General features: G+C 42.2%; 1 protein-coding gene across 2 annotated transcripts in view; it reads left to right on the top strand.

Annotated features, from left to right (window-relative positions):
• Positions 1–20,331, top strand: part of LOC124787895 (BTB/POZ domain-containing protein 1-like) — a 472,019-nt gene that overhangs the window by 297,472 nt on the left and 154,216 nt on the right. Inside the window, exon 1 of one of the 2 annotated variants that reach the window (XM_047254871.1) lies at positions 11,090–11,213. The exons of the other annotated variant lie outside the window; for it this stretch is intronic. The gene's annotated coding sequence lies outside the window, so the exon portion shown is untranslated. Of the gene's footprint in view, positions 1–11,089; positions 11,214–20,331 lie in introns of those variants that run through there. 2 annotated transcript variants of the gene reach the window in all.

Below are 20,331 nucleotides of genomic sequence, written 5' to 3'. Positions count from 1 at the left end.
TGTGTCTATGTGCCTGTGGTTCTGTCAGTGTGATCATGTGATGTATCTGACCCCAGGAATGTGTCAATAAAGTTTCCCCTTCCTGGGACAATGAATTCACGGTGTTCTTATTTCAATTTCCAGGAGTGTATTTCCACACATTTTCTCGTTGTTGTGTTGCAATTAACATGCATGATTCTCGTACAGAACTGTATTGTACGTACTCTGGTGTCATATTTCTCCAAATACCGCGCGAACTCTGCTAGTATTCTCTATCTATAACTTCACAAAAGAAACTGCAGAGGTCTAGTAAATAGTGATCTTAGATGAATTAGCACGAACTCACGATACACGATCTCCTTTGACAGATATTTGTATATAATTCTTAACTGGTAGCACCCCGTTTTATACTATAATATGTAATTCAGCTTTCAGAATTTGGAGACCTTTTTTTAGAAACCATCCCCGAGAAACTACAAGTCAAATATGTATAAATGCAATATTTACTTGAAGGATTTACAACTGCACAAATTTCATTTTTGTAGGAGAATACAGTAGTTCTGTCTCCCAGAAATATGCTCTCACAATGTCAGTGACTGATGCTGAAGACGTCATTTACATACAACTATGAACAATTTGTTCTATCACTATATGATGTTTCAATTTTTGTGGTACCGTGATAGCCCAAGCATAGGCGATGGCGCCCGAGGCAGTAGTGACCATGCCTTCACGTGTCATGGCTCGTCTTGGGAGTGTCAGGTGTCGCCCTCCTTCAAAAGTGAATTCCAGTCGTCTTCAACCCGATGGTAAGACATGGAACACGATTATAGCACTGAGTGGGTTTCACGGACTTCACTCTTTCTGATCAGAACTTATCAACCTGACAAAACGAGAGTAATGTCATCGAACGAATCTATCCGTCGGTGCCGGCCACGGTGGCCGAGCGGTTCTAGGCCCTTCAGTCCGGAACCACACGGCTGCTGCGGTCGCAGGTTCGAATCCTGCCTCGGGCATGGAAGTGTGTGATGTCCTTAGGTTTATTTAGGTTTAAGTAGTTCTCAGTCTATGGGTTGATGACCTCAGATGCTAAGTCCCGTTGTGCGTAGAGTCATTTTATCCGTCGGTTAAGGAAGCTGCGCTAATCATAAAAAAGAATTTCAGGCCGACTTGAGCTGTGTATTTGTTGTGAACACTGCCCTATCATGCATTCACTTATCCTCGCATTGTATTTCGAAGATTTTATCTTGATGAAATAAGAATGAGTAAATCATTTCATTACCATATGGATGTAGTTACTATGAAATACCTTCAAAGAGCACACTGAAAACTTTGATTCAAGCTGAGTGTGATATGCTGCGTGTCGTACTTTATTTCGTCCTAAAAAAACTCTGCAAACTGGTGTTCTACACAATTAGAGGAAACTTTCTACTTCAAAAAAGGATCCTCAGTGTCTCAGACTAAGCGTTCTCATCATGGCTAACACTGACTGTGTAGTCTTTCCTGCACGTTATACAATTTATTTAGTTAACTGGATGCGGGATTTAAGGTACTGTAATAATGGTCCCTCTAAGTGTTCCAGTACGAAACCTATTTTTTCTCTTTTTTTTGAGTCATCAGTCTTCTGACTGGTTTGATGCCGCCCGTCACGAATTTCTCTTCTGTGCCAACCTGTTCATCTCAGAATAGCACTAGGAACCTACGTCCTCAATAATTTGCTGGATATATACGAATCTCTTTCTCACTCTACACTTTTTGCCCTCTACAGCTCCCTCTAGTATTCCCTGATGTCTTAACAGATGTCCAATCATTCTGTCCCTTCTTATTGTCAGTGTTTTCATATATCCCTTTCCTCTCCTATTCCGCACAGTACCTCCTCATTCCTTACCTTATCAGTCCACCAAACATTTAACATTCATCTGTAGCATCACACCTCCAATTCTTCGATCCTCTTCTGTTCCGGCTTTCCCAGAGTCAATGTTTCACTTTTCTTCCTGATCATTTTAAAATTTCGTTCTTTTGTAGATCAGCTAAAATATTTCTTTTGTCATCGAAGGTTTCATCGCAGCTAACTTCCTTGAATATCTATTTCCCTGTCCAACTGCCATGATTTCTTTTTGTAAGGCACGTCGACTGGTCTTCAAACGAAATAGCTACTATGCTATTCACTATCGATTTGTCTACGGCTCAAACACAATCAATCAATACTTGATGCTTCAATATGTCGCTTCTTTACGCACTGATTCTTCCTGATGATTCTCTCAATCTCTCTTAACCATTACTAAATTGTGATCTGTGTCTGTATCTGCTCCTGGGTATTTCTTACAACCCAGTGTCTGATTTCGGACTCTGTGTCTCTCCAAGACGTAAGCCAAATGCTCTCTTCCTGTACTCTAGATTTTTTCCAAGTATATCTTCTCTTACTGTGATTGTTGACCAATGTGTTTCTATTACTAACTGAAATTCATTGCAGAACTGAAGGAGTCTTTCCTGTCTCTCATACTTCCTATCGGGCCAGAATTCTCCCGTATCTCTATCTTTTGTACTCCCCCCTATTAAAGATTATCAGTGAATTGTGTTTAAGAGATCCTGTAGTTACATTATCGTACTTTTCGATTATAAACAATACTGCCCATGTACACTTTGTTTTTCTGGTTTCGTGAACGTACAAGGAGAGGCAATGGCGATTAGGAAATAATAGTGTGGCCTTTTCATATCATGACAAGATCTTGAATAATGTTTGCTCGTTGATGTCATTCGCTGCAGGATATGCAGTTGGTCTCAGTGACGCCATCTTTAAACCTGGCTGCAGCTCGATCAGACAATGACCACAGCTGACAAGTGATCATTAGTCTTCTCCCTGTTGATTTTTAATGTCTAAATATCGATTGTGGTGCCGCGTTGGATTCACTGGTTCAGATCTTATGTACCTAATAAAGGCAGAGTATCGAAGTTGGAATAAGGTTTTTCATTGCTTCGGCAAGCTGCACCAATCATAAAAGTAATTCCAAGTCGACTTTAGCTCTGTTTGTTGTGGAACTTTCTCTGTCAGTCAGTCATTTATACAGGCACTGTTATTTGAAGATTCATCTTGACTGTACATTGGTTATAGTCGTGTCTACAGCCTCAGAGAGCATCAAACGCACATTACCATTTCTAAATATTGCAGTATTCCACTTCTTTACACAGTGATTCTTCTATAAGACTCGCTTAAACTCAACCTTATTTTCATCATTATCGAACTGTGACCTGATTACAGATCTGCTCCTAGGCACGTCTTACAATCCAGTATCTTATTTCGGAATCTGTTACTGGTTTCTTCCCATGTCTCCAGGTCTTTCAGCTATACCTTTTCCTCATTCTTGAACAGTGTATTTACTAGTGCTGGCTGAATTTTGCTGAAAAACATAGGAAGTCTTCCAGCTCTCTATTCGTACTACTGTGCTCGTATTCTCTTGTAGCTGTTTCTTCTCTTCTTTGCCGTACTAGCATAACAATCCCTCTTGATTATTAAGTTATCGTCTGCAGTTACTTATTGACTTACTCGTTCATTGCCCCATGCAGTTCTTCCATATCTTCATCTTCTGCTTACGACGTCGCTATGCAAACCTTCGCTGTGGTTTTTGGCGTTGGCTTGCTGCCGATTCTGGTGAGAAAATCCTGTCAGTGCATAGTTCGCTGTAGCTAACTGTTTGCCTTCTTGTACAGAACGAATCTTTCTCGCGTCATTGGGTTCCTGTTGCTGTTGATATCCCTTATATGCATAATAACCAGACATCATTTCCTTTCCACTTCACTTTACTGTCTCCCACTGCATCTAGACTCGCTTTTGCATTTCATTTTTCAGACCTATTACATTCCATACTCTAGCTCATAGGATTGATTTTTCACTCTTTTTCTCATGCTCATCTCGTAATGGCAGTTCCCTTCGAAATTATTTGGGGGTTCAGAGATATTTACGGCACTTTTTTCAATTACATCCCACATATCCTACGGAGACACACAGTGTGTCATTAATGCAGCGCTTTCCATTGTCTTCTGCACTCCCATATCGTTCATAATATCTGATTCTTCCGCCTCTTTAGGGGTAATTCCCATCCCTAAGGACAGGAAGAAGGTCTGAACCTCTTTCCGCGTTTCCACTCTGTTTGACATAGCTATTGGCAGAATGAGGCTGACTCCTTATGCTGGAAATCAACGACTGCCATTGCAAACGGCTTTTTTTTTTATTGAAACTATAAGTAGTGTTCAGGACCGAACACAGGACGCTGGAATTTTTTATTAATAGGCAAAAGACTATTTCTAGGACACCTTTGATTTATAAATTTATTCATGGTTCTCTCTCAGTCAGCACAATTTGGATTTTTGGAAAATGTCAGCTACTTATGATATTATGTTGCTGACGACCTGTGCTGTACGTCCTTTCGTCTTTAATCAGCTGAAGTTTTTTGATACGCCATTCTCTCTTCTGGTTTTTCTGTAATGGTGACAATCGCTACACCTTCCATTACTTCTTTATTTCCTTATTACCCCTTCTCGTCTATCAAAACGCTTTTCTTAGCCCTGTGAATACTGTCCCAGTGAATTGAGAACGCCATGTCATTTCTCAGTATTTTGGCGCACCTTACTCTTCGCAGCTTCCACATCTATTTTCTGCTGATGTTCTATCTTGTGCTTATCTGCATCCGCAATTGGGTATACTTTGTGGTTTAGAATACAATTTCGAAATGTTTGTGCAGTTCGGTCGATTTTTTGACATAATTTTGAAATTTTACTGACTTGTACGTTCTTCACCACTTGTAACTGAGAACCTTATCTTTCTACATGTATTTATTATTTCACGTATTTCATCATATGTTCTCTCTGTTTCATTGTCATCATTCACATTTAAACATGTACTCCATATGCTCAAGCGACACTTTTTCTCCGAATAACGTGGAAGTAATAGCTGCAGCTATTTACAACTACACTAAAAGGAAAACGAGAGGCCTACTAACCAGTGATCTCAGATCGTATAGCACGTCTTCGCAAAATACACACATCAAAAAGACTTTTGCATCACCTCGGTTCCGAGAGTTCCGGAACCTGTACAGAAAATTGGATTAGAGATCAACATAAACATCATTTCAGTCCTCTTGCACTGATGCGTGCCTGTATTCGTCGTGGCATACTATCCACAAGTTCATCAAGGTACTGTTGGTCCAGATTGTCTCACTCCTCAACGGCGATTGGGTGTAGATCCCTCAGAGTGGTTAGTGGGTCACGTCGTCCGTAACAGCCCTTTTCAATCGATCCCAGGCATGTTCGATAGGATTTATGTTTGGAGAACATGCTGGCCACTCTAGGCGAGCGATGTCATTATCCTGAAGGAAGTCATTCACAAGATGTGCAAGATGGGGGCGCGAGTTGTCGTCCATGAAGACTAATGCCTCGCCAATATGTTGCCGATATGGTTGCACTATCGGTCGGAGGATGGCGTTCACGTATTGCACAGCCGTTACGGCGCCTTCCATGACCACCAGCGGCGTAAGTCGGCTCCACATAACGCAACCCCAAAACAGCAGGGAATTTCCACCTTGCAGCACTTGCTGGACAGTGTATCTAAGGCGTTCAGCCTGACCGGGTTGCCTCCAAACACGTCTCCGACGATTGTCTGGTTGAAGGCATATGTGATACTCATCGGTGAAGAGAACGTGATGCCAATCCTGAGCGGTCCTTTCGGCATGTTGTTGGGCCCATCTGTACCGCGCTACATGGTGTCGTGGTTGCAAAGATGGACCTCACGATGGACGTCGGTAGTGAAGTTGTGTATCATGCAGCCTATTGCGCACAGTTTGAGTCGTAACACTAAGTCCTGTGACCGCACGAAAAGCATTATTGGTGGCGTTGCAGTCAAGAGTTACTCCGAGCCATAATCCGTAGGTAGCGGTCATCCACTCCAGTAGCAACCCATGGGCGGCCTGAGCGAGGCATGTCATCAACAGTCTCTGTCTTTTTATCTCCTCCATGTCCGAACAACATCGCTTTGGTTTACTCCGAGATGCCTGGACACTTCCCTTGTTGAGAGCCCTTCCTGGCACAAAGTAATAATGCGGACGCGATCGAACCGCGGTACTGACCGTCTAGGCATGGTTGAACTACAGACAACACAAGCCGTGTACCTCCCTTCCTGGTGGAATGACTGGAAGTGATCGGCTGTCGGACCTCCTCCGCCTAATAGGTGCTGCTCATGCATGGTTGTTTACATCTTTGGGCGGGTTTAGCGACATCTCTGAAGAGTCAAAGGGACTGTGTCTGTGGTAGAATATCCACAGTGAATGTCTATCATCAGGCGGTCTGGGAACCGAGGTGATGCAGAACTGTTTATGATGTGTGTATAATCTCGACCACAGACATATTTGTCTAATTATTAACTGATAACATCTCCTTACAAACTGTAACATTTAATCGCCTTTTTAGAATTTGAAATAACCAATTTCTTCCTTTGTGAATCCCCGTAATTGTGTAAAAGACAGCATTTAATGGAAGGACATTTTTTTAGTGAACAAAACCATTTCACAACTGTAATATTTTCATTTGATGATAATACGCTTACACATTGCTGATGGATGCTATTTATGAAGTCCTTAATGTACGCTATCCCATATTATCGAATTTATCAGCAGTGTCTACGGAAACTTAGTTTTGTGACTAAACTGTGTTTTAATTTTGCTTTTTTCTTGGACGGAAAAGCGAAGGCAACTATGGCCGAGTAAAAAATGGCCATGTCTCTGTCTGTCATGACATGTTCGCGGCGAATGCCAGCACGTTGATACCAGTCGCTGCATGACATGCAGTAGGGCTCACCGGCGTCATCTTCCCTGTTGGCAGTTGCTCTACTCTTGGCTGGTCATAGCTGGTAAGTGATCAACATTCGGCTCTCTCTTGAACCTGAATTGTCACGGTCAGCGTAGATTATGGCGACTGGTTGGTTTCCTTTGTCTACCCTCTTTCAGTTCTCATCTCATCTACATAAGACTAGAGTATCAAAAGACGAATACATGTGTCCGTCACTTCAGGCAGCAGCACGAGTCATAAAACAATTCCAAGACGATTTGGGCTACGTATTTTTCGCCGACACTGCTCGATGATTCAGTCATTCATTCACGCATTCTCACGCATTCTTTTTCGGAGACGCTGTCTTCAGGAAAAACCCAGAGGATATGCGAAGAGTCACAGTTGCACTGCCCCGGAAATGGAGTTGTGATCAAATACTTCAGTAAAGTATGTCAAAAACTCTGGTTGAAGTTAAGTGGTTTATACTGCAGGTCAGTCCCTACTTGACTCTTGAAAAGGTTCCAAATTATCTCACGCTACTACCAAGAGTTACTACTTCTTAAAAGGTTTCTGACAAAATGTTTAAAGGAGGGGAAATGACTTCCTATGTAAATTCTCCATTTTATTATTTTTGAAACTCTGTGCCTTTATCAGTCGTGGCTTTTTCCACTTTTGTGAAGTTGGTGCAGGAGTTAAGATCCTGGGCTCAGATAGGCGAGAAGCGAAGCGTGAATTCTCGACCGCCATGCAGATTTAGCTTTTCCGTGCGCTCCCTCAATCATTTAAGCCGAATTTCAAAACAAGAAAGGAAATTCTCTCTTACTGTGAAATCAATGAGACGGAACGCAAGGTCGGTTTGGGAAGGATGGAGAATGTAATCGACCATGTCGTTTCCAAAGGAGTTGTCCCTGCATTTTCGTTATGCAATTTAGGGAAACCACGGGAAAGCTAAACCTTTGTGTCTGGATTAGCGTTTGAACTGTAGTTTCCCGTAAAGCCAGTCTCTAAGGAGTAAAGTTCTCCACAAGTTTCCTAGATGACGCGCATGGCTGCTGCATAGCAGGTGAGGGTGACCGCTATCTCGCATGCTGAACTACACACACGGTGTTCAATTCTGCGTGGAACTCCGCGAACAGCCGGGCGCGCGAGCAGGCCAAAGTGCAGTCTTTCTCAAACGATTGAAACGAAACTATTCCATAAAAAAATTTGATACTCGCACATCTTATAGCTTCATGATGAACTGCCTGTTACGTTGTTAATGATGTTATTTATTGTCGTATTAGGATTGGTTTGTACATATTCGTGTCACAAACATTCTAATGCAGTTTAAATTGCGACAGAATCACGGAACAGCAACTGATGGAAAGGCAAACCTATAATTTATAAAAATGCTCACTCTCGATATAAAAAAAATGGTTCAAATGGCTCTGAGCACTATGGGACTCAACTGCTGAGGTCATTAGTCCCCTAGAACTTAGAACTAGTTAAACCTAACTAACCTAAGGACATCACACACATCCATGCCCGAGGCAGGATTCGAACCTGCGACCGTAGCGGTCTCGCGGTTCCAGACTGCAGCGCCAGAGCCGCGCGGCCACTTCGGCCGGCTCTCGATATAAAAGTGAAATTTCCACACATATGTTGTACCAAATCCACAGTAATTCTCGTTTCGCCAGCTATCGATGGCGCTTAAATATTAGTTTTTCATTGAAAAAATTTGTAGTTGCTTGAATATCGCCGTAGATATGGGAGTTTCGCATATTAAAGATATAGCGAAATACTTTCCTCTTCGCGTACTATCATTTGACGAAATCTTGTTTCAATGTCTGATACCATTTACGACATACGATGAATTTTGTGACTATTTCATTCTGGCTTTTCCGCTGGCGCGCGAGTTCGGGACGAAGTGCTTTATATGCGAGCTGTTTTCTCGAGATTGGTAATAGATAGCAATATCCTTCAAAGTTTAAAGAAAAATGCAATAGGCAAGCTACATTTCATACACAGCAGAATATAGCCTACCATGCACCAAACACAAATTCATGGTGACCTCTATTTTTCTGCGCAAACTGTCCGAAATTCTTGCAATAGTTTACTTAATCCTAAAATATCAGAGTAAATATGACCATTAACGAAATGATAGGCAGTTTGTTATGAAGCTGATTAATGAAGTTATAAAATATGTGAGAATCAATTTTTTTTTAAATAGTCGGTTCCTTACAAGTGTTGGGGAAAGATGGTAGGTCGGCAAACGGAAGCATGACACTCTGTTTGGTGTCGATGGTTAACTGGCGTTGTCTGCGAGTTCCCGCGCTTTAGGCTATGACGTCAGTCGTCAAACAGGAGTCCTGATTGGCCAGCTCAGTTAGCATTCAGGGAACCCTGCTAGGCCTCACAAGAAAAATAGCACCGGACCTGTCACGTGAAACGTGCACAGCTCGCCGCAGGGCAGCCGGTCAGCAGACGACAGAGCTCGCGAGGCCGCCGTCGCCTTAGCCAGCAAGTAAGCTCGCAGCGAATCCTTACTCTGTGCGAGACGGACTTAACACCGAGCGCCATGCGCCAGCCACTGCGCCCCTTGCTCGATGTGAATGTTTGGCCACCACAGACCGCCTTCCTCATCCTTAAGCAGTACGCAGTCTGTTCCCCATAGCTGATGACTTCGCTGTCGACGGGAAAGCGTGGCAAAATCACATTTTCCAAAACTCTTCCTTCCTACGTGCACAATGACCGTCACCCTATGAAGGTCACCCCGATTAGTGATCGAAACGCTGCATCGATTCGCTACAAGACGCCGTCACACGGTCAGAAGATATTTTTTAATGTCTCTCAAATGATGAAATGGGCACACAAACGTACTTTTGAGGAATACACCCAATGGAATGGCTCTGCTAATTATTGTTTCCACTGTTCGAAAGAAAGAAATCTTGGAAGCATGATCACTGAAGACCTAAGCTGTCATCAAGAGGTGAAAACTCGCATTGCTGTAGAGGAGGAGGCATTTAATACAAAATTGAAATTATTATGTGGTAAACCACAAGGACTATTCGGAAAATAAGGTCTAATCCGGTGCGAAATGGAAACCACAGTGAAAATCCGATGAACCTTTGCACAGATGTGTTGGGCAGTACCTGTAGCGTGCTCGTCGATCACGTTGGTTGCTTGGTTGATTTGGGGGAGGAGACCAAACAGCGAGGTCATCGGTCCCATCGGACTAGGCAAGGATTGGGAAGGAAGTCGGCGGTGCCCTTTCTAAGGAACCATCCCGGTCGATCACGACATGTCGCACTTTTCAGTTCTGAACGCGCACAGTGAACACGTGAAGATCGCTAGGAAATAGTGTCTCCTGCCAAGTATGAGGGCCTGGTGAAATATTTCGTCTGATGTCTCGCAGTCCACATAAAATTACGGCCATGCTTTTTCTTCTTCAGGACAATTTTCGGCTGCACTCTAAAGGAGCAATGAAGATGCTCCTGCAACGTTTTCGATGGGAAGTGTTTGATCACACACAATACAGCCCGCAACTGCCTCTTCCTGAGTTTCAACTCTGCTCACGTTAACCGCTAGCTATGATGACAACATTTTGGCACAGATAATGAGCTGTAGGCTAGCGTAGAGAATTGGTGGAAAGCACAGGCAACTGCCTTCTATGACGAGTATGTGGAAGTCGAAGCGGCGACTACGTTAGAAGTAGCTGGAAATTGTAGCTAACTGTTGCAAATAAAACGTTTATGATTTTCACAGTGGCTTCCATTTCTCGATCGATTGGACCCAACATTTCGAACAGTCGTCATAGATAAGGTATGAGGAAAATTCCGGGTAAGTGTTTTGTCTGGAAAGTGGCACTCTATGGAGCAGAAATATGGGCACTGGGACAAGAGGATGAAAAAGGGCTAGAAGCATTTGAGATATGAATATGGATGGGATTGAAGAGCCTTAGCATGACGGAAAGAATGGGGAGCGGAAGAAAGGGTTGATGAGAGGAATAGACTGCTGCAGGTTACTAACAGATTCTTTGGAGGACTAGCTTTTGGGAGAAGATTGAAACGAAGGAGGGGATACAAGATGGTAGACTACATAAAGGGAAGCTGAAATTACACGGACCTAAAGAGCATGGCCGAAGACTAAAGAGCGTGGGTAATTACATGTGACGGAACACTAATGATGACGATGAGTTCGAAAGACGTTAAAGCGAACAGGGATCTAGCTCTAGGAGCGGCAATCTTTGGTGAGAAATGGCCAGCTAGATAGCAGCCTTCCTTTTGCGGTGACGTCAAGAGGAGATACGAAGTTGAGAGGCGGTACAGGGAAACAGCACGCAGTGCCGAATATGGTGTCGCTGCAGCCCCGCTCCAAACTTGAACGCCTGCAGGGCGTGGTGCAGGTTTGATGTTTCAGCCCCTTGTTGGAGCTACGGTAAAGTAAGTACACAAGTCAGGCATCTTTTTCGGATGAATGGATGTCCACGATAAGTGTGATGGCATATCTCAATTTGTGTCAGATATGAGAAATAATTTCTCTGTAACAAATTTTCGATTTACAATTTAATGTTCGGCTTCTAGATGTCACGTCTATTGGTAATGGCACGTCTCATGTCTTGGTCACTGGTGAAGTAAGTTCGTAAGAGGCTGACTGTCTCTAGAAATTTCCGTCACTGCTGTTGCGGCTCAAGGATGCTATTCTTCAGTAATGTTTCTGAAGTGGTGCGGTCTGTTAATTCCTCTGGCCACTATGATGAAAGTGTACGGAGAACATTTCACCAAGCAATCGCATGCTCATTAGAGTATGGTTCCGTACATGATTCACTTGTCTACATTGTATTCTACAGTCTGTTACGTAAGAGCGTGGTCGGCATTAAACGTAGATGGTAAAAGGTACCGCCTTAGCTCTTTCACAGCCAAATAGAGGGAACCTTCATGCAGTTTCCGTAAAGTTTACTTTGACTTTTTGACTGAGGTGTGCAAGAAGAGACATGATTGAAGTGCATTGTCAAAGTAATTCGCATTTTTAACCAATTTATAGCGCGTTACTTTTGTACAAATGACTTGATTTCTTCATATATTCAGACGTAGCGCATGACTCATTTTCGAATCTTTGGGGTGGTCAGAGAGAAACACCATCTCAGAACGAGACACGTACACTACACTCACGTCTCCTTTTGTATACCTCAGTCACGAATTCAAAGTAAAAGAATGCTTTATGGACATCGTATAAAGGATAAAGGTTCCCTCTATTGGGTTATGAAAGAACTAGGCGATATCTCTTACCTTCTGTGTGTAATGGTGACCACGCTTTTACTTAACAGACTGTTTATCACTTACAGCAAAACCTCTCAGTCATCCTTTAAGTCTCTTCTAAAAGATATGCACAGATAAGTAAAATTTAGTCATGCCGTAACTGTATACCTAATTAGTTACTTTTTATTAACAATTACTGAATTTATGTGACATTGTGGTAAACTTCGAAAATCTTTATGAAGTATTTGAAAATTATTTCAATAAAGCTGTCTCGATCGCGTGAATGTTGTGTATTTCGTTTGGTGGCAGGTTTCGATCTTTTATAAGACCATCAGTAGTAGACCATGTTTTACTCTTTGGTGACAGCAGGAGCCGATGGCGAGTGGAGACTCTCTGGAGCCAGTGTTCCACACGCTTTCAGAGCGGCCTGCTCCACGCCACGGACTCCTGCTGCCTCCAAGGAGTAGAAGATGGTCTGGAGATGGTCACCAAACGAAATGCGCAATATTTTTGCGATCGAGACAGTTTTATCGAAATAGTCCTAATATTATTTTACCAGTCGCTGTTTTTAGTTAGGACAATGTTGCAGATAATTTTTATGAAATGTCTATGAGTAATTTTGACTGTGAAGTCCCTGGGAGAAAACATTAGTCACAGCTTTAAAAGAGCACGCTAGTCAGCACGGAGTGCCGTAAATGGTGCAGAACTGGTACAAGGGGGTCATATGACCCTCCACCGGATATTTAGATACTGGCAGTGAATTTTTGTGTACGTGACAATCGGCTGTATGAAATCAGCGCTATGACATGGTCCGACGAGGATGGCAGAAGGGAGCTGCCACGTTTGGCCTGCCCGTGCCGACACAGTGAGTGAAGTTGTCCGATTTCTTGCTGTATGAACACGGACTGTCCAAAGTGTCTAAAAGTAACGGTTTACCACTCGCAGTCATCCTATCCGGAGTTGGAACAGTGGTCAAGATCGTAACAGACAGGAATCGGCGGCGTGTGTCATGACTCGTCGATGACAATCGCTTTCAGTCTCCACAGAAAAAATTTGCTGACAAAGAATGTAAGTCCATGCGAACCTGTTTACGCACTGACATTGCTAAGGGATCTGAATGCAACGGACATATGTCGTCGGGTGCCTCGCAAAGGTCCATTGCGCATATTGGCATATAAAGCTGCACGTTTTCAACTTCACCAAACAACAGAAAAACTGGAGAAGAGCTGACTGAAGGCATGTAGTGTGGTCGTGATTTTACCTGTTTCCAAATGATGCACAGTATTGACTTCTCTGACGGCTCAGTGAAGCGTTTAACCCGCACTGTGTAAGGGGCGTATGTCAGGCCGCAGGTGACTGTTTGATGTTTCTGGGGTGCTTTTCGTACCTGAACTGGGACCTACCCTTTCAGATTAGCGTACATATAACCCATATTTGATCTTCATGATGGGTATGCTGTGGACTCTCCCGTCTTCCATGATGACAACTACCGTGTCCACAGGGTAGAACGCCTACGTTCCTGGTCTGACGAACACTCAGGCACCCTGTCGCACTCGACTGCCCCGTAAACCGCCAGACCTGAATCTGTAACTATTTGTAACAGCAGGTGATACGTGACAATAAACATTCGCTTAATTTGATAGTTCGACGGGATCTGATACTTAATGACATGTTTCACGTGGATATGATATACCTGACTTAACTTGTGGACTCTTTTCCTCACGAAATTGAGGCCATTGTCAGGGCCAGAGGCGGTGTTACATGGTATCAGCATGATATCTCTGAGAGGTGACAGAATTGTTCCCCGTACGATACAACCAAATTATGCACTCACATATTTCATCAAAATCAGTTCGCGACAGTTGACTAGTAAGTTACTAAAGCCGCGTTCTCGCGCTCCATACGTAAATAACATGTGCGACTAAGTTGTTTGCATATAGGGAGCCTCAGCCACAAAATTCGATAAAATACAATACTTTTTCCGCCTTGGCTGCTATGTAATCACTGTCACCTATACCACAGAATAAGCTGATTTCGGTATGTGCCATTTTCAAGGGCTACTCCTACCGTTTTAATTTTACTCCATCGTCCTTTGTGGTTGTCTACATATGTGCATCTATCATTTGAATATATAACCGTTATCTTAGTAGTCTCGAGTGACAATGGCGTTCCATAGTCGTCAGTGATTTAAAATAACGATGTTCTCGCTCGAATCTATTTCGACAACGGTTATACAGGATGGTCAGAACAACCTGAAAAACTTATAAGGGTGTTGCAGGATAACTTGGGAAGAGAAATAATTGTTCCAAAAATATTTCGATACGTTGGGCCGTCTCCGATTTAATTAAGTTTGAAGTTACCCAATCAGGTCGTTGTGCTCGCAAGTTCTATCAGTCTGCCAGAGACAGTATCGCCAATAGTGTTCGTTTGTCTTCCTCGAACCGGACAAATATAGCTTTTGCTCAACTAGCTTAAATTTATCACATACGAAAAAGAATCGTTTTAACTGGTATTTACCATCTGAACAAGTGGTACCCCACGAACTTACAGATGTTGGTGCACTACCGAATTTTAGCGCGCGCAAATGCTTGAATCTGTGCGCGAAACTGCTTGATTAGTTAACTTCGGTGCGAATTCAACCGGAAATGGCGCAACGAATCTTTTTTTTTTTTTTTTTTTTTTTTAACAATTATTTCTCAGCGCAACCTACTCTCCAACACCTAGTAGAATTGAGTGTCGGCCGAAGATTTATATACACCACCGAAGGATGACGGTAAAGTTGCGATGATAGAGTAGCTTTTGAAAATGACGCATGGCCAAAATCGGCTGAGGAGTGTAACAGTGGTTGTATAACAGTCAAAGCGGAGACTAGAGTATTGTCTTTTAATGCGTGCGTAGTTTGTCTCCAGAGAAACGGGCTGATGCTGCCGATCTGTGTGCTTACTACATGTAGCGGTGGCCGGCTTCAAAGTAGGACCACTTGGGTCTACAAACATATGTATCTGTTTCTTCCACTGCTCAGAATACGTCTGATTGCCACTTTATGTGAGGCTGTGCAGAGCTTCCTCCATTTTTGCCTTTTGGTAGAGCGCAAGAGCGGGCCTTTATCAAACGGCTCGTTCATAGCCAATTAATCGGCCGAGCAAGCTGAAACTTGTCCCAACCTAACGTCAGCGTTCAAGGTCCAAAACCAGCCGCACACTAATACTCCACGACAAGCAGTTCGTTTGCAATGCGAGCAGTCTTTTTTTATGTCAGAGTTCGTTTACTTATGACATACTCTAAAATTGCTGGTGATTGGTTGGTACTGCTAAAGTAATTATTGTAATTACGAAGAGGATTACTAACCGGAATATTAAATAACATTTTGAGGCGCTGTAGCTGTATACCTAGTTAGTTAATTTTAATGACATTCTAACTGGTAGAATGGAGTGAACTGTATTTGTCTAATAGTGGTAAATCACACACAAACCACTTTTACAGATTTTAGATGACTATATATTGAAAAAAAGAATGAAAGACAGGAATTTAACGGAAGCATGACCCAGAAATTATGAAAATTTCGTAGTTGGATTTTTCTTACATTCCTCTGTAAAATGACTATATATCATGTATTATTTCTATATTTTCTAAAAATATGATGAAATAGATTTTTCGCGATATTTTCCTATAGAAAATCTGTCAGTTATCCTCTTCAGTAATTTCACAAATAACGTACTGTGGAACGTGTTCCTACAGTTGGCTAACATGGCACTGGAGGTAGTTGTTTCCGTTTCAGACGACAAATCTGAAGAATAACGTTATATCTTTGTTGTAGCTTCGTGAATTATGTGGTTAATTCAGTGCAAACATGTCATCTTTCAGTAATTGAGTTTTTAAAACGTAGATGTATCCAACGAGGCACTAAAGTAACAGAATAACGACAGTTTCTTGTGATGATGCTAACAATGATCTTTGGAGTAGTTATATTGTATGTGAGGATACAAGATAGCGCCGGCCTCTGTGACCGAGCGGTTCTAGGCGCTTCAGTCTGAAACCGCGCGACCGCTACTGTCGCAGGTTCGAATCCTGTCCCGGGCATGGATGTGTGTGATGTCCTTAGGTTAGTTCGGTTTAAGTAGTTCTAGGTTCTAGGGGACTTATGACCTCAGCTGTTAAGTCCCGTAGTGCTCAGAGCCATTTGATACACGATACTTCCTGAACCTGAAGATCCGAATACTTTCATCCTGATTTTGTGTACGACCGTGATTCATATCATCGATATCTCATAATCAGTCATATCTTTAAAAAATTTCCTCGAAGACAGAGTTTGGTAGACTATGGTTATGAGTAAAAGCATACTCTCATTCTTAATATCTGTTGTATTCGCACGAAGTGCTTGGCACCTTTGAATATAACCTACGAATATCTTCATGATCTATAGACACTGTATTTTATACATTCTTCCCTTTGGCTTATATGATGCTATTACCATATACAACGACAACAAAATGTTATTAACTGACACGTACCCAAGAAAATACATCATCAGTGCTACGTCATTCATAGCCAATGAGAATTCGTGGAGTTTTGTTTGGAAACACCAAGCTTTGGAGAGGCAAGATAAAGGACGAAAGGTACCAAAGGAATATGTAAAGGAAGAGTTGTTTAGTGACAGAAAATCCTTTCTAACGGATGGTACTTCGTTAAACTGTTGTTGAAATTTCAACCGCTCTTTTCGTGTGATGTGTTTCTTTCTGTTTCTTTTGCCATGTAAGGAATATACTGAAGTGAACTATATGAGAAAAAAACTTTTGTGTGTTTACGCAGAATATCAGTTTACACGTTTTGTCATCACCTTTTCATAACGTGTCAAAAATAGATCATTACCAACAGAATTTGGTTATGTGTAAATTGAAGGGGGATCACTGCTAATAGCTTCAGCGGGACATCAAGCGGAATCAGCAATTCGAACCCGGGATCTCCTGCATACTGCACCACGCATTCATATAATAGAATTTGGTTGAAAAGTCATTTTAATTTTTACAGCTGTAAAAATGTTATCTCAAGAACAATTAACATACATTACGGTGGAGTTCCATGGTGTTGATCCCAAACGCGCCACCACACTCATTTTAGTGGTAAGAGACTCGATGGGAATTTTCAGGTCCTCATCGGCAGGAAAATATTACACTTATTCGTCTCATGGCTGAGCTCGACTGCTGTCCCCGTTTAAGTGGTACCCCGCTACTTACGAGCCCAGAGGCGGTGCACGGATACGGCAGTTTCTCAGAGCGGCAACTCTAGCTATGCACCGTGCTCGCACGCGTCTAACATAAGCAAAGGCTTTGCCTAGACATTCCATAACACTATACACAAAAAATTCATATTGGAAGTGCATTGTTTCGTTTTCATAGACACTGAAAGAAAACAGAAAAGTATTACACAACTGTTAAAAGATTAGTTCGTCGCTGGTCGGTAGCATAACTTCATAATTATAAACTAAAAGCAATTATTGATGTTCTATGATGGTAATTTATTCTGATAACACGTTCTTGGCTTGCAAGGCCGTCACGAAACAATTACTGATTACTGTCGTCGAAGAGGATGTAGTACTGGTGAACAACATTGAAAGGGATATTGAAACCTTCCCGTCTCCTCTATACCTCTTTTGTTTTTACGCAATAACCGTCTCCTCTATATCTCTTTTGTTATGCAACCTTCCCTTTTACAATAAACTATGAAACATTCCCTTAGGATTTCTACCTCTTGCTCAATAATAACAAATGAAATCTTCCCTTTGAAATTTATTCTCTTTCTCAATCTTCGCATACAAATTTAATTGCTGCTTATTAAAAGTGATTATCTGATTATTTCGACGAAACATAGAATGTGTCGTCGTCGTGGCCCTCAGTCGTTATCTGCAATAACCCAAAACTGTTCCTTACCTTTTTTACTGTTACTGGATCGCCATCTGACAGCTACATCGAACTGCGACATGAATATACTTACTCTGGTTTACTATACTCTATTAACTGCTGGTGGGCTGTCATAATAAGTGGCTGTATTTATTACCAAAGCTGACGTTATTCTTTAATAGCAAAGCTGACGTTATTCTTTAATTAATTTGACTGAAGTTACGTAATTCATAGTTACACTTTTTCTTGACAACAGTAAAATTTTTGCAAAGTTTTATGTTGATGGTTTTTGGGATGGATTATAATCAGTAATGCAACATTGCTGGCAAAAATTAATTATATTCTAAAAGAAATGATTTTACAAACGTTCAAATGGGACTTACTTTTTACAATAATCTTACAACTAGCAATGCGCAAACATACCTTCAGTAGTCTTGAGTTTCTCAAAAAATTAATTCAATAATATTAGTTCCTCTTATTATAATAGTTCGCTGATGTCTCTGTACTTCCGTTCATAATCTCTTGTAAATCATAGCTAGTGGCTGGCAGGCACACCGCTCCTCTCAACCTCTTGCTTCAGACCTGCTACCGACTCGCGTCGCTTCTCGCTTACTACTGACTTCCTACGAACGCTATAAGTGCGGTCTCTCCTGCCAACAATGCTTTCTGGTGCAGACAATCCCTGCTACCATTACAAAATGTATCAATGCGCGGTCTCTCCCGCTCTTTTCTTAAAATGTATCCATACGCGGTTTCTCCCGCCCTTTTAAAAGTTATATCAATTTGTGGTCTCTCTTGTCAACAATACTTTGGTGCAGACATTCCCTGCTACCACAATTATTTCCAACATGACAAATATTAATTATTCCTACTTAATCCTATTAATAAAATATAAACATCTTTCATAAATTGTGATTTGACAATAGACAATAGAAATAAACACGTCTTACAATATTACACAGGATTATGAGGTGCAAACATAAAATAAGAGTTATCTTTGACAGCATAATAGTAACGTAACTGGAAATGTTAAAGCTACAGAGTAAAGAAATGTAAGGAAATGTAAACCCGAAGTAGTATGTGTGTGTGTGTGTGTGTGTGTGTGTGTGTGTGTGGGTGGGTGGGTGGGTGTGTGAGGATGAGGCGGAAGATGGTTCAAATGGCTCTGAGCACTATGCGACTTAACTTCTGAGGTCATCAGTCGCCTAGAACTTAGAACTAATTAAACCTAACAAACCTAAGGGCATCACACACATCTATGCCCGAGGCAGGATTTGAACCTGCGACCGTAGCGGTCGATCGGTTCCAGACTGTAGCGCCCAGAACCGCACGGCCACTCCGGCCGGCGAGGCGGAAGAGAAGGACAGCATGAGGAAATTATTACACTTAATGAAAGAGAAGAAACGCATGTTGTGAAGCAACAGAATAGCGTATTTAATAATTTCTATTAAATTAACAATCTCGCTAGGACGCTGCACTACACAATTAAAGGGTCACTTTTTTTTAAACCCCCTGATATTCTTCATTGCGACGGATAAGTTAGAAATTTGGTTCGAAGGTGCCTATATCCTTCCTCTGTAGTAGACACTGTCGCACTCCCCTATGCTTATGCCACAGAAGGGCGTGAAATGGGAGGGCTGTATAGGCATTAAATACTCTTTCACGCTCAAATTTCGTCAAATGGTTTTGAACGGACCCTAGTTGTTCACCCCATATACCAGAACAAAAATTGCGCCTGCGCTCCACTCCAAAGGAGTCAGATTATTTCAATGGTATTCCAGCCCCACAATGTGTTTAAAAAGTGTTTGAATCGCCTGGGGGAGGGGGGGGGGTGTCAGCAGCAGTGTCTAAGGTAATCAAGAACGTCATTCTGTTGCACATCGCACTGCAAAATGTTTGTTTTTGACCACGAATTTTTTTTTAAATTAACACCGCAGTGGAAGGGGTCATTTCATTGACACCATCAGTGTCACCTCCTAGACTCTGAGTGGCGGTGTGTCTGGAAGGTCTTCTTTGGCTATTCTTAGAAAAAGCGCGTGGTTTCTACACTGGACGTCGCGGTTCTGACCTTCATTGTAAAGGCGTCAAGAGAAAAAGTAAGATGTGGGCAAGTGCGTGATGGTCTCCACGTTACGTGACACGTCCATTGTGGCATTGGGCGAATTGAGGTGAAATTTGATACCAAGTTACACTATTAACCCGCCTTACACTTCACATGAACTTCTGAGCTCTGGTTATTTTATCGCATGTGTCGATACCTTGCTGTCTAAAGCGTCGCCGAGTCGGAGGGCGACGTCGCAGGGCAGAGGAAAGTTGTAGGCACCGTTCGAACTTGTGTGTTGCACTTGAGAAAGTGTCTGGATTTCGAAAAAGTTACTCTTTCATTGTGTTGCTCAGTGTCAATG

This window comes from Schistocerca piceifrons, chromosome 3 (assembly GCF_021461385.2).
Source record: "Schistocerca piceifrons isolate TAMUIC-IGC-003096 chromosome 3, iqSchPice1.1, whole genome shotgun sequence".
NCBI lineage: Eukaryota > Metazoa > Arthropoda > Insecta > Orthoptera > Acrididae > Schistocerca > Schistocerca piceifrons.
This window is presented reverse-complemented; position numbering and strand designations above follow the sequence as displayed.